The sequence below is a fragment of the Triticum dicoccoides genome, chromosome 7A, assembly GCF_002162155.2.
Source record: "Triticum dicoccoides isolate Atlit2015 ecotype Zavitan chromosome 7A, WEW_v2.0, whole genome shotgun sequence".
NCBI lineage: Eukaryota > Viridiplantae > Streptophyta > Magnoliopsida > Poales > Poaceae > Triticum > Triticum dicoccoides.
The window spans coordinates 23,916,211-23,930,187 of NC_041392.1; positions in this window are offsets into that span (position 1 = coordinate 23,916,211).

The following is a 13,977-nucleotide window of genomic DNA, read 5'->3' on the forward strand; positions in this document are numbered from 1 at the left end:
GCCAAAGCCAGCAGTGGTTAGGCGTCAGGTCGTCCTCCCCCCTCCCCCTGCTGCTTCTCCTTCAAGCGTGCGTTGAGGCAGAGGAGAAATCGACGCATGATGATTCGGCGACGGCGTCTTATCTGCTTCTGTTGATTTCGTTCCCCAGTTGTTTAGGTTGTTTGTGGTGGTTCCAAGATGTTCAATTTTTGTTGCAGACGGAGCAATATCTAGTAGATGCTGATGTAGATGTAGGGGTGGTTCCTGAAGGAAATATGCCCTAGAAGCAATAATAAAGTTGTTATTTATATTTCTTTATATCATGATAAATGTTTATTATTCATGCTATAATTGTATTAACGGGAAACTTAGTACATGTGTGAATACATAGACAAACAGAGTGTCACTAGTATGCCTCTACTTGACTAGCCCGTTAATCAAATATGGTTAAGTTTCCTAGCCATAGACATGAGTTGTCATTTGATTAACGGGATCACATGATTAGAGAATGATGTGATTGACAGGACCCATTCCGTTAGCTTAGCACTTGATCGTTTAGTTTATTGCTATTGCTTTCTTCATGACTTATACATGTTTGTATGACTATGAGATTATGCAACTGCCGAATACCGAAGGAACCCTTAGTGTGCTATCAAACGTCATAACGTAACTGGGTGATTATAAACATGCTCTACAGGTGTCTCCGATGGTGTTTGTTGAGTTGGCATAGATCGAGATTAGAATTTGTCACTCTGAGTATCGAAGAGGTATCTCTGGGCCCTCTCGATAATGCACATCACTATAAGCCTTGCAAGAAATGTGACTAGTGAGTTAGTTGCGGGATGATGCATTACGGAACGAGTAAAGAGACTTGCTGGTAACGAGATTGAACTAGGTATTTGTTGGGGAACGTAGCAGAAATTCAAAATTTTCCTACGTGTCACCAAGATCTATCTATGGAGAGACCAGCAACGAGTAGAAAGAGAGTGCATCTACATACCCTTGTAGATCGCTAAGCGGAAGCGTTCAAGTGAACGGGATTGATGGAGTCGTACTCGTCGTGATTCAAATCACCGATGATCAAGTGCCGAACGCACGGCACCTCCGCGTTCAACACACATACAGCCCGGTGACGTCTCCCAAGCCTTGATCCAGCAAGGAGAGAGGGAGAGGTTGAGGAAGACTCCATCCAGCAGCAGCACAACGGCGTGGTGGTGGTGGAGGAGCGTGGCAATCCTGTAGGGCTTCGCCAAGCACCGCGGGAGAGGAGGAGTAGGGAGAGAGGTAGGGCTGTGCCAGAACTTCGTGTATGGCTCCCATGCGCCTCCCCACTATATATAGGGGTGGAGGGGCTGGTATCTTGCCCTCCAAGTCCATTGGGGCGTTGGCCAAGGTGGGAGGAAAGAAATCCCATCATTTCCTTCCCCACCGATTGTTATCCCCCCTTTTTAGGGATCTTGATCTTATCCTTTCGGGATATGATCTTATTCCTTCTAAGGGGGGATCTTGGTGCGCCTTGACCAGGGGTGTGGGGCCTTGACCCCACTACCCACGTTCATGTGGGTCCCCCCATGCAGGTGGGCCCCACTCCGGAACCTTCTAGAACCTTCCCGGTACAATACCGAAAAATCCCGAACATTTTCCGGTGGCCAAAATAGGACTTCCCATATATAAATCTTTACCTCCGGACCATTCCGGAACTCCTCGTGACGTCCGGGATCTCATCCGGACTCCGAACAACATTCGATAACCACATACAAACTTCCTTTATAACCCTAGCGTCATCGAACCTTAAGTGTGTAGACCCTACGGGTTCGGGAGACATGCAGACATGACCGAGACGTTCTCCGGTCAATAACCAACAGCGCGATCTGGATACCCATGATGGCTCCCACATGTTCCACGATGATCTCATCGGATGAACCACGATGTCAAGGACTTAATCAATCCCGTATTCAATTCCCTTTGTCTATCGGTATGTTACTTGCCCGAGATTCGATCGTCGGTATCCAATACCTTGTTCAATCTCGTTACCGGCAAGTCACTTTACTCGTTCCGTAACACATCATCCCGTGATCAACTCCTTGGTCACATTGCACATATGATGATGTCCTACCGAGTGGGCCCAGAGATACCTCTCCGTTTACACGGAGTGACAAATCCCAGTCTCGATCCGCATAAAACAATAGATACTTTCGGAGATACCTGTAGTGCACCTTTATAGTCACCCAGTTACGTTGTGACGTTTGATACACCCAAAGCACTCCTACGGTATCCATGAGTTACACGCTCTCATGGTCGAAGGAAGAGATACTTGACATTGGCAAAGCTCTAGCAAATGAACTACACGATCTTTTGTGCTAGTCTTAGGATTGGGTCTTGTCCATCACATCATTCTCCTAATGATGTGATCCCGTTATCAATGACATCCAATGTCCATAGCCAGGAAACCATGACTATCTGTTGATCACAACGAGCTAGTCAACTAGAGGCTCACTAGGGACATATTGTGGTCTATGTATTCACATGTGTATTATGATTTCCGGATAATACAGTTATAGCATGAATAAAAGACAATTATCATGAACAAGGAAATATAATAATAACACTTTTATTATTGCCTCTAGGGCATATTTCCAACAGTCTCCCACTTGCACTAGAGTCAATAATCCAGTTCACATCGCCATGTGATTAACAGTCACAGGTCACATCGCCATGTGACTAATACCCAAGAGTTTACTAGAGTCAGTAGTCTAGTTCACATCACTATGTGATTAACACTCAATGAGTTTTATGTTTGATCATGTTGCTTGTGAGAGAGGTTTTAGTCAACGGGTCTGAACCTTTCAGATCCGTGTGTGCTTTACAAATCTCTATGTCATCTCCTAGATGCAGCTACCACGCTCTATTTGGAGCTATTCCAAATAACTGTTCTACTTTGAGCTATTCTAAATTATTGCTCCATTATATGTATCCGGTCTCTCTACTCAGAGCTATCCGGATAGGTGTTAAGCTTGCATCGACGTAACCTTTACGACGAACTCTTTTACCACCTCCATAATCGAGAAAATTCCTTAGTCCACTAGTTACTAAGGATAACTTTGACCGCTGTCCTGTGAGCCATTCTTGGATCACTCTTGTACCCCTTGACTGACTCATGGCAAGGCACACTTCAGGTGCGGTACACAGCATAGCATACTGAAGAGCCTACGTCTTAAGCATAGGGGACGACCTTCGTCCTTTCTCTCTATTCTGCCGTGGTCGAGCTTTAAATCTTAACTTCGTACCTTACAACTCAGGCAAGAACTCCTTCTTTGACTGGTCCATCTTGAACACCTTCAAGATCATGTCAAGGTATGTGCTCATTTGAAAGTATTATTAAGCACTTTGATCTATCCTTATAGATCTTGATGCTCAATGTTCAAGTAGCTTAATCCAGGCTTTCTATTGAAAAACACTTTCAAAATAACCCTATATGCTTTCCAGAAATTCTACATCATTTCTGATCAACATGTATTCATCAGAAATTCTATAGTGCTCCCACTCACTTCTTTGGAAATACAAGTTTCTCGTAAACTTTGTACAAACCCAAAATCTTTGATCATCATCAAAGCACACATTCCAACTCCGAGATGCTCACTCCAGTCCTTAGAAGGATTGCTGGAGCTTTGCATACTTATTAGCATCTTTTGGGATTGACAAAACCTTCCGGTTGTATCACATACAACCTTTCCTCATTAAAATCGTCGAGGAAACAATGTTTTGACATCCTATCTGCAAGATTTCATCAATCATGTAGTAACTGCTAATCCAATTCCAACAGACTCTTAGCATCGCTACGAGTGAGAAAATCTCATCGTAGTCAACTCCTTGAACTTGTCGGAAAACATCTTAACGACAAGTCGAGCTTTCTTGATGGTGACATTTACCATCATTGTCCGTCTTCCTTTTGAAATCCATCTGTACTCATTAGCCTTACGACCATCGAGCCGTTCTGCCAAAGTCTACACTTTGTTTTCATACATGGATCCTCTCTCGGATTTTATGGCCTCAAGCCATTTATCGGAATCCGAGCCCACCATCGCTTCTCCATAGCTCGTAGGTTCATTGTTGTCTAGCAACATGACCTTCAAGACAGGATTACGTACCACTCTGAAGTAGTACGCATCCTTGTCATCCTACGAGGTTTGGGAGTGACTTGATCCGAAGTTTCATGATCAATATCATAAGCTTCCACTTCAATTGGTGTAGGTGCCACAGGAACAACTCCCTGTGCCCTGTCACACACTAGTTGAAGAGACGGTTCAATAACCTCATCAAGTCTCCACCATCCTCCCACTCAATTCTTTCGAGAGAAACTTTTGCTCGAGAAAGGACCCGATTCTAGAAACAATCCATATTGCTTTCGGATCTGAATTAGGAGGTATACCCAACTGTTTTGGGTTTCCTATGAAGATGCATTTTATCCGCTTTGGGTTCGAGCTTATCAACCTGAAACCTTTTTCATATAAGCGTCGCAGCTCCAAACTTTTAAGAAACGACAACTTAGGTTTCTCTAAACCATAATTCATACGGTGTCATCTCAACGGAATTACGTGGTGCCCTATTAAAGTGAATGTGGTTGTCTCTAATGCCTAACCCATGGACAATAGTGGTAATTCGATAAGAGACATCATGGTACGCACCATATCCAATAGGGTGCAACTATGATGTTCGGACACACCATCACATTATGGTGTTCCAGGCGGTATTAATTGCGAAAAAATTTCCACAATGTCTTAATTGTGTGCCAAAACTCGTAATTCAGATATTCATCTCTATGATCATATCATAGACATTTTATCCTCTTGTCACAATGATCTGCTACTTCACTCTGAAATTACTTGAACCATTCAATAATTCAGACTTGTGTTTCATCAAGTAAATATACTCAACATTTACTCGAATCATCCGTGAAGTAAGAACATAATGATATTCACTGCATGCCTCAGCACTCATTCGACTGCACACATCAAAATGTGTTACTTCCAACAAGTTGCTATCTTGTTCCATCTTACTGAAAATGAGGCTTTTCAGTCATCTTGCCCATGTGGTATGATTTGCATATCTCAAGTGATTCAAAATCAAGTGAGTCCGAACGATCCATTTGCATGGAGTTTCTTCATGCATATACACCAATAGACATGGTTCGCATGTCTCAAACTTTTCAAAAACGAGTGAGTCCAAAGATCCATCAACATGGAGCTTCTTCATGCGTTTTATACCATTATGACTTACATGGCAGTGCCACAAGTAAGTGGTACTATCATTACTATCTTATATCTTTTGGCATGAAAATGTGTATCACTACGACCGAGATTCAATAAACCATTCCTTTAGGTGCAAGACCATTGAAGGTATTATTCAAAAATAGAGTAACCATTATTCTCCTTAAATGAATAACCGTATTGCGATAGACATAATCCAATCATGTCTATGCTCAACGCAAACACCAATCTCGGTGGTAGAGGGAGCGTGCGATGCTTGATCATATCAACCTTGGAAACACTTCCAACATATATCGTCAGCTCACCTTTAGCTAGTCTCCGTTTATTCCGTAGCTTTTATTTCGAGTTACTAACACTTAGCAACCGAACCGGTATCCAATACCCTGGTGCTACTAGGAGTACTAGTAAAGTACACATTAACATAATGTATATCCAATATACTTCTATCGACCTTGCCAGCCTTCTCATCTACCAAGTATCTAGGGTAATGCTGCTCCAGTGGTTGTTCCCCTTATTAAAGAAGCACTTAGTCTCGGGTTTGGGTTTAACCTTGGGTTTCTTCACTAGAGCAGCGGCTGAATTGCCGTTTCATGAAGTATCCCTTTGTTCCCTTGCCCTTCTTGAAACTAGTGGTTTCACCAACCATGAACAATTGATGCTCCTTCTTGATTTCTACTTTCGCGGTGTCAAACATCATGAATATTTCAAGGATCATCATATCTATCCATGATATGTTATAGTTAATCACGAAGCTCTAGCAGCTTGGTGGCAATGACTTTGGGGAAACATCACTATCTCATCTGGAGGATCAACTCCCACTCGATTCAAGTGATTGTTGTGATCAGACAATCTGAGCACAAGCTCAACGATTGAGCTTTTCTCCCTTAGTTTGCAGGCTAAGAAAATCGTCGGAGGTCTTATACCTCTTGACGTGGGCACGAGCCTGAAATCCCAATTTCAGCCCTCAAAACATCTCATATGTTCCGCGACGTTTCGAAAACGTCTTTGGTGCCTCTACTTAAACCATTTAATTGAACTATCACATAGTTATCAAAACATGTATGTCCGATGTTCGCAACATCGACAAACGATGTTGGGGTTCAGCACACTGAGCGGTGCATTAAGGACATAAGCTTTCTACTGATCGCATAATCGCTGCTATCAACTTTCAACTATATTTTCTCTAGGAACATATCTAAACAGTGGAACTAAAGCGCGAGCTTACGACATAATTTGCAAAAGGTCTTTTGACTATGTTCAGGATAATTAAGTTCATCTTATGAACTCCCACTTAGATAGACATCCCTCTGGTCATCTAAGTGATCACATGATCCGAGTCAAGTAGGCCATGTCCGATCATCACGTGAGGCGGACTAGTCATCATCGGTGAACATCTTCATGTTGATCGTATCTACCATACGACTCATGCTCGACCTTTCGGTCTCCGTGTTCCGAGGCCATGTCTGCACATGCTAGGCTCGTCAAGTTAACCCTAAGTGTTTTCGCTGTGTAAAACTGTCTTACACCCGTTGTATGTGAACGTAAGAATCCATCACACCCGATCATCACGTGGTGCTTAGAAGCGACGAACTGTAGCAACGGTGCACAGTTAGGGGAGAACACTTCTTGAAATTTTGTAAGGGATCATCTTATTTACTACCATCGTCCTAAGCAAACAAGATGCATAAACATGATAAACATCACATGCAATCAAATAGTGACATGATATGGCCAATATCATTTTGCTCCTTTTGATCTTCATCTTCGGGGCTCCATGATCATCATCGTCACCGGCACGACACCATGATCTCCATCATCATGATCTCCATCATCGTGTCTTCATGAAGTTTTCACGCCAACGACTACTTCTACTTCTATGACTAACGCGTTTAGCAATAAAGTAAAGTAGTTTACATGGCGTTCTTCAATGACACGCAGGTCATACAATAAATAAAGACAACTCCTATGGCTCCTGCCGGTTGTCATACTCATCGACATGCAAGTCGTGAATCCTATTACAAGAACATGATCAATCTCATACATCACATATCATTCATCACATTCTTCTTGGCCATATCACATCACATAGCATACCCTGCAAAAACAAGTTAGACGTCCTCTAATTGTTGTTGCATGTTTTACGTGGCTGCTATGGGTTTCTAGCAAGAACGTTTCTTACCTACGCAAGACCACAACGTGATATGCCAATTGCTATTTACCCTTCATAAGGACCCTTTTCATCGAATCCGTTCCGACTAAAGTGGGAGAGACTGGCACCCGCTAGCCACCGTATGCACCAAGTGCATGTCAATCGGTGGAACCTGTCTCACGTAAGAGTACGTGTAAGGTCGGTCCGGGCCGCTTCATCCCACAATACTGTCGAAACAAGATTGGACTAGTAACGGTAAGCATATTGAACAACATCAACGCCCACAACTACTTTGTGTTCTACTCGTGCAAAGAATCTACGCAATAGACCTAGCTCATGATGCCACTGTTGGGGAACGTAGCAGAAATTCAAAATTTTCCTACGTGTCACCAAGATCTATCTATGGAGAGACCAGCAACGAGTAGAAAGAGAGTGCATCTACATACCCTTGTAGATCGCTAAGCGGAAGCGTTCAAGTGAACGGGGTTGATGGAGTCGTACTCGTCGTGATTCAAATCACCGATGATCAAGTGCCGAACGCACGGCACCTCCGCGTTCAACACACATACAGCCCGGTGACGTCTCCCAAGCCTTGATCCAGCAAGGAGAGAGGGAGAGGTTGAGGAAGACTCCATCCAGCAGCAGCACAACGGCGTGGTGGTGGTGGAGGAGCGTGGCAATCCTGCAGGGCTTCGCCAAGCACCGCGGGAGAGGAGGAGTAGGGAGAGAGGTAGGGCTGTGCCAGAACTTCGTGTATGGCTCCCATGCGCCTCCCCACTATATATAGGGGTGGAGGGGCTGGTATCTTGCCCTCCAAGTCCATTGGGGCGTTGGCCAAGGTGGGAGGAAAGAAATCCCATCATTTCCTTCCCCACCGATTGTTATCCCCCCTTTTTAGGGATCTTGATCTTATCCCTTCGGGATATGATCTTATTCCTTCTAAGGGGGGATCTTGGTGCGCCTTGACCAGGGGTGTGGGGCCTTGCCCCCACTACCCACGTTCATGTGGGTCCCCCCATGCAGGTGGGCCCCACTCCGGAACCTTCTAGAACCTTCCCGGTACAATACCGAAAAATCCCGAACATTTTCCGGTGGCCAAAATAGGACTTCCCATATATAAATCTTTACCTCCGGACCATTCCGGAACTCCTCGTGACGTCCGGGATCTCATCCGGGACTCCGAACAACATTCGGTAACCACATACAAACTTCCTTTATAACCCTAGCGTCATCGAACCTTAAGTGTGTAGACCCTACGGGTTCGGGAGACATGCAGACATGACCGAGACGTTCTCTGGTCAATAACCAACAGCGCGATCTGGATACCCATGATGGCTCCCACATGTTCCACGATGATCTCATCGGATGAACCACGATGTCAAGGACTTATTCAATCCCGTATTCAATTCCCTTTGTCTATCGGTATGTTACTTGGCCGAGATTCGATCGTCGGTATCCAATACCTTGTTCAATCTCGTTACCGGCAAGTCACTTTACTCATTCCGTAACACATCATCCCGTGATCAACTCCTTGGTCACATTGCGCATATGATGATGTCCTACCGAGTGGGCCCAGAGATACCTCTCCGTTTACACGGAGTGACAAATCCCAGTCTCGATCCGCATAAAACAATAGATACTTTCGGAGATACCTGTAGTGCACCTTTATAGTCACCCAGTTACGCTGTGACGTTTGATACACCCAAAGCACTCCTACGGTATCCAGGAGTTACATGCTCTCATGGTCGAAGGAAGAGATACTTGACATTGGCAAAGCTCTAGCAAATGAACTACACGATCTTTTGTGCTAGCCTTAGGATTGGGTCTTGTCCATCACATCATTCTCCTAATGATGTGATCCCGTTATCAACGACATCCAATGTCCATAGCCAGGAAACCATGACTATCTGTTGATCACAACGAGCTAGTCAACTAGAGGCTCACTAGGGACATATTGTGGTCTATGTATTCACATGTGTATTACGATTTCCAGATAATACAGTTATAGCATGAATAAAAGACAATTATCATGAACAAGGAAATATAATAATAACACTTTTATTATTGCCTCTAGGGCATATTTCCAACAGTATTGAGATACCGACGATCGAATCTCGGGCAAGTAACATACCGATGACAAAGGGAACAACGTATGTTGTTGTGCGGTTTGACCGATAAAGATCTTCGTAGAATATGTAGGAACCAATATGAGCATGCATGACCCGCTATTGGTTATTGACCGGAGATGAGTCTCGGTCATGTCTACATAGTTCTCGAACCCGTAGGGTGCACACGCTTAACATTCAGTGACGATCGGTATTATGAGTTTATGTGTTTTGATGTACTGAAGGTTGTTCGGAGTCCCGGATATGATCACTTACATGGCAAGGAGTCTCGAAATAGTCGAGACATAAAAATCGATATATTTGATGACTAAGTTTGTGTTGGGGAACGTAGTAATTTCAAAAAAATTCCTACGCACACGCAAGATCATGGCGATGCATAGCAACGAGAGGGGAGAGTGTTGTCCATGTACCCTCGTAGACCGAAAGCGGAAGCGTTATGACAACGCGGTTGATGTAGTCGTACATCTTCACTGTCGACCGATCCTAGTGCCGAACATACGGCACCTCTGTGATCTGCACACGTTCAACTCGGTGGCGTCCCACGAACTCACAATCCAGTAGAGCTTCGAGGGAGATCTTCCTCAGCACGACGGCGTGATGATAGTGATAATGAAGCTACCGACGCAGGGCTTTGTCTAAGCACTACGACAATATGACAGAGGTGGATTATGGTGGAGGGGGGCACTGCACACGGCTAAGAGATTATTGATCAACTTGTGTCTCTATGGGTTGCCCCCTCCCCCGTATATAAAGGACTGGAGGAGCGGGAGGGCCGGCGCTCTACTATGGCGCGCCATGGGGAGTTCTACTCCCACCGGGAGTAGGATTCCCCCCTTTCCAAGTAGTAGGAGTAGGAGAGAAGGCAGGGGAACAGAGAAGAGAAGGAAGGAGGGGGCGCCGCCCCTTCCCCTAGTCCAATTCGGACTAGGCCTTGGGGGGGCGTGCGGCCTGCCCTAAGCAGCCCCTCTCTCTCCCCTAAAGCCCAATAAGGCCCATATACTCCCCGGCGAATTCCCGTAACTCTCTGGTACTCCGATAAATACCCGAACCACTCAGAACCTTTCCGATGTCCGAATATAGCCTTCCAATATATTGATCTTTATGTCTCGAACATTTCGAGACTCCTCGTCATGTCCCTGATCTCATCCCGGACCCCGAACAACCTTCGGTACATCAAAACACATAAACTTGTAATGCCGATCGTCACCGAACGTTAAGCGTGCAGACCCTATGGGTTCGAGAACTATGTAGACATGACCTAGACTCATCTCCGGTCAATAACTAATAGCGGAATCTAGATGCTCATATTGGCTCCTACATATTCTACGAAGATCTTTATCGGTCAAACCGCATAACAACATACGTTGTTCCCTTTGTCATCGGTATGTTACTTGACCGAGATTTGATCATCGGTATCTCAATACCTAGTTCGATCTCGTTAACGACAAGTCTCTTTACTCGTTCTGTAATGCATCATCCCGCAACTAACTCATTAGTTACATTGCTTGCAAGGCTTATAGTGATGTGCATTACCGAGAGGGCCCAGAGATACCTCTCCGATACTCGGAGTGACAAATCCTAATCTCGATCTATGCCAACCCAACAAACACCTTCGGAGACACCTGTAGAGCATCTTTATAATCATCCAGTTACGTTGTGACGTTTGATAGCACACAAGGTGTTCCTCCGGTATTCGGGAGTTGCATAATCTCATAGTCATAGGAACATGTATAAGTCATGAACAAAGCAATAGCAACATACTAAACGATCAAGTGCTAAGCTAACGGAATGGGTCATGTCAATCACATCACTCTCTAATGATGTGATCCCGTTAATCAAATGACAACTCATGTCAACGGCTAGGAAACTTAACCATCTTTGATTCAACAAGCAAGTCAAGTAGAGGCATACTAGTGACACTCTGTTTGTCTATGTATTCACACATGTACTAAGTTTTCGGTTAATACAATTCTAGCATGAATAATAAACATTTATCATGATATAAGGAAATATAAATAACAACTTTATTATTGCTTCTAGGGCATATTTCTTTCAGTCTCCCACTTGCACTAGAGACAATAATCTAGTTCACATCGCCATGTGATTTAACACAAATAGTTCACTTCACCATGTGATTAATATCCATAGTTCACATCACCATGTGGCCAACACTCAAATGGTTTACTAGAGTCAGTAATCTAGTTCACATCGCCATGTGATTAACACCCAAAGAGTACTAAGGTGTTGATCATGTTTTGCTCGTGAGAGAGGCTAGGTCAACGTGTGTGCAACATTCAGATCCGTATGTATCTTGCAAATCTCTATGTCTCCAATGCTCTGCACGGAGCTACTTTAGCTAATTTCTCCCACTTTCAATATGTGTCCATATTGAGACCTAGAGTCATCTGGATCAGTGTCAAAACTTGCATCGGCATAACCCTTTACGACGAACCTTTTGTCACCTCCCTAATCGAGAAACATATCCTTATTCCACTAAGGATAATTTTGACCGTTGTTCAGTGATCTACTCCTAGATCGCTATTGTACTCCCTTGCCAAAAATGTATCTGGTACACAGCATGGCATACTTTATAGAACCTATGGCTGAGGCATAGGGAATGACTTTCATTCTCTTTCTATCTTCTGTCGTGGTCAGGATTTGAGTCTTACTCAATTTCACACCTTGTAACACAGGCAAGAACTCTTTCTTTGTCAGTTCCATTTTGAACTACTTAAAAATCTTGTCAAGGTATGTACTCTTTAAAAAACATATCAAGCGTCTTGATCTATCTCTACAGATCTTGATGCTCAATATGTAAGAAGCTTCACCGAGGTCTTTCCTTGAAAAACTCCTTTCAAATACTCCTTTATGCTTTCCAGAAAATTCCACATTATTTCCGATCAACAATATGTCATTCACATATATTTATCAGAAATGTTGTAGTGCTCCCACTCACTTTCTTGTAAATACAAGCTTTACTGCAAGTCTGTATAAAACTATATACTTTGATCAACTCATCAAAGCGTATATTCCAACTCCGAGATGCTTGCACATTTTGTTAGCACCTTTAGGATCGACAAAACCTTCTGGTTGCATCATATACAACTCTTCTTTAAGAAATCCATTAAGGAATGTAGTTTTGACATCCATTTGCCAGATTTCATAAAATGTGGCAATTTTCTAACATGATTCGGACATACTTAAGCATCGCTACGAGTGAGAAAATCTCATCGTAGTCAACACCTTGAACTTTGTCAAAACCTTTTTCGACAAGTCTAGCTTTGTAGATAGTAACACTACTATCAGCGTCCGTCTTCCTCTTGAAGATCCATTTATTTTCTATGACTTGCTGATCATTGGGCAAGTCAACCGAAGTCCACACTTTGTTCTCACACATGGATCCCATCTCAGATTTCATGGCCTCAAGCCATTTTGCGGAATCTGGGATCACCATCGCTTCTTCATAGTTCGTAGGTTCTTCATGGTCTAGCAACATAACTTCCAGAACAGGATTACCGTACCACTCTGGTGCGGATCTTACTCTGGTTGACCTACGAGGTTCGGTAGTAAATTGATCTGAATTTACATGATCATTATCATTAGCTTCCTTACTAATTGGTGTAGGAGTCAGAGGAACAGATTTCTGTGATGAACTACTTTCCATTAAAGGAGCAGGTATAGTTATCTCATCAAGTTCTACTTTCCTCCCACTCACTTCTTTCGAGAGAAACTCCTTCTCTAGAAAGGATCCATTCTTAGCAACGAATGTATTGCCTTCGGTTCTATGATAGAAGGTGTACCCAACTGTCTCCTTTGGGTATCCTATGAAGACACATTCTCCGATTTGGGTTTGAGCTTATCAGGATGAAACTTTTTCACATAAGCATTGCAACCCCAAACTTTAAGAAACAAAAACATTGGTTTCTTGCCAAACCACAGTTCATATGGTCTCGTCTCAACGGATTTAGATGGTGCCCTATTTAACGTGAATGTTGCTGTCTCTAATGCATAACCCCAAAACGATAGTGGTAAATCGGTAAGAGACATCATAGATTGCACCACATCTAATAAAGTACGGTTACAATGTTCGGACACACCATTACGCTGTGGTCTTCCAGGTGGCGTGAGTTGCGAAACTATTCCGCACTGTTTCAAATGAAGAGAAACTCGTAACTCAAATATTCTCCTCCACGATCAGATCGTAGAAACTTTGTTTTCTTGTTACGATGATTTTCCACTTCACTCTGAAATTATATGAACTTTTCAAATGTTTCAGACTTATGTTTCATCAAGTAGATATACCCATATCTTCTCAAATCATCTGTGAAGGTCAGAAAATAATGATACCTGCCGCGAGCCTCAACACTCATCGGATCGCATACATCAGTATGTATTATTTCCAATAAGTCAGTTGCTCGCTCCATTGTTCCGGAGAACGGAGTCTTAGTCATCTTTC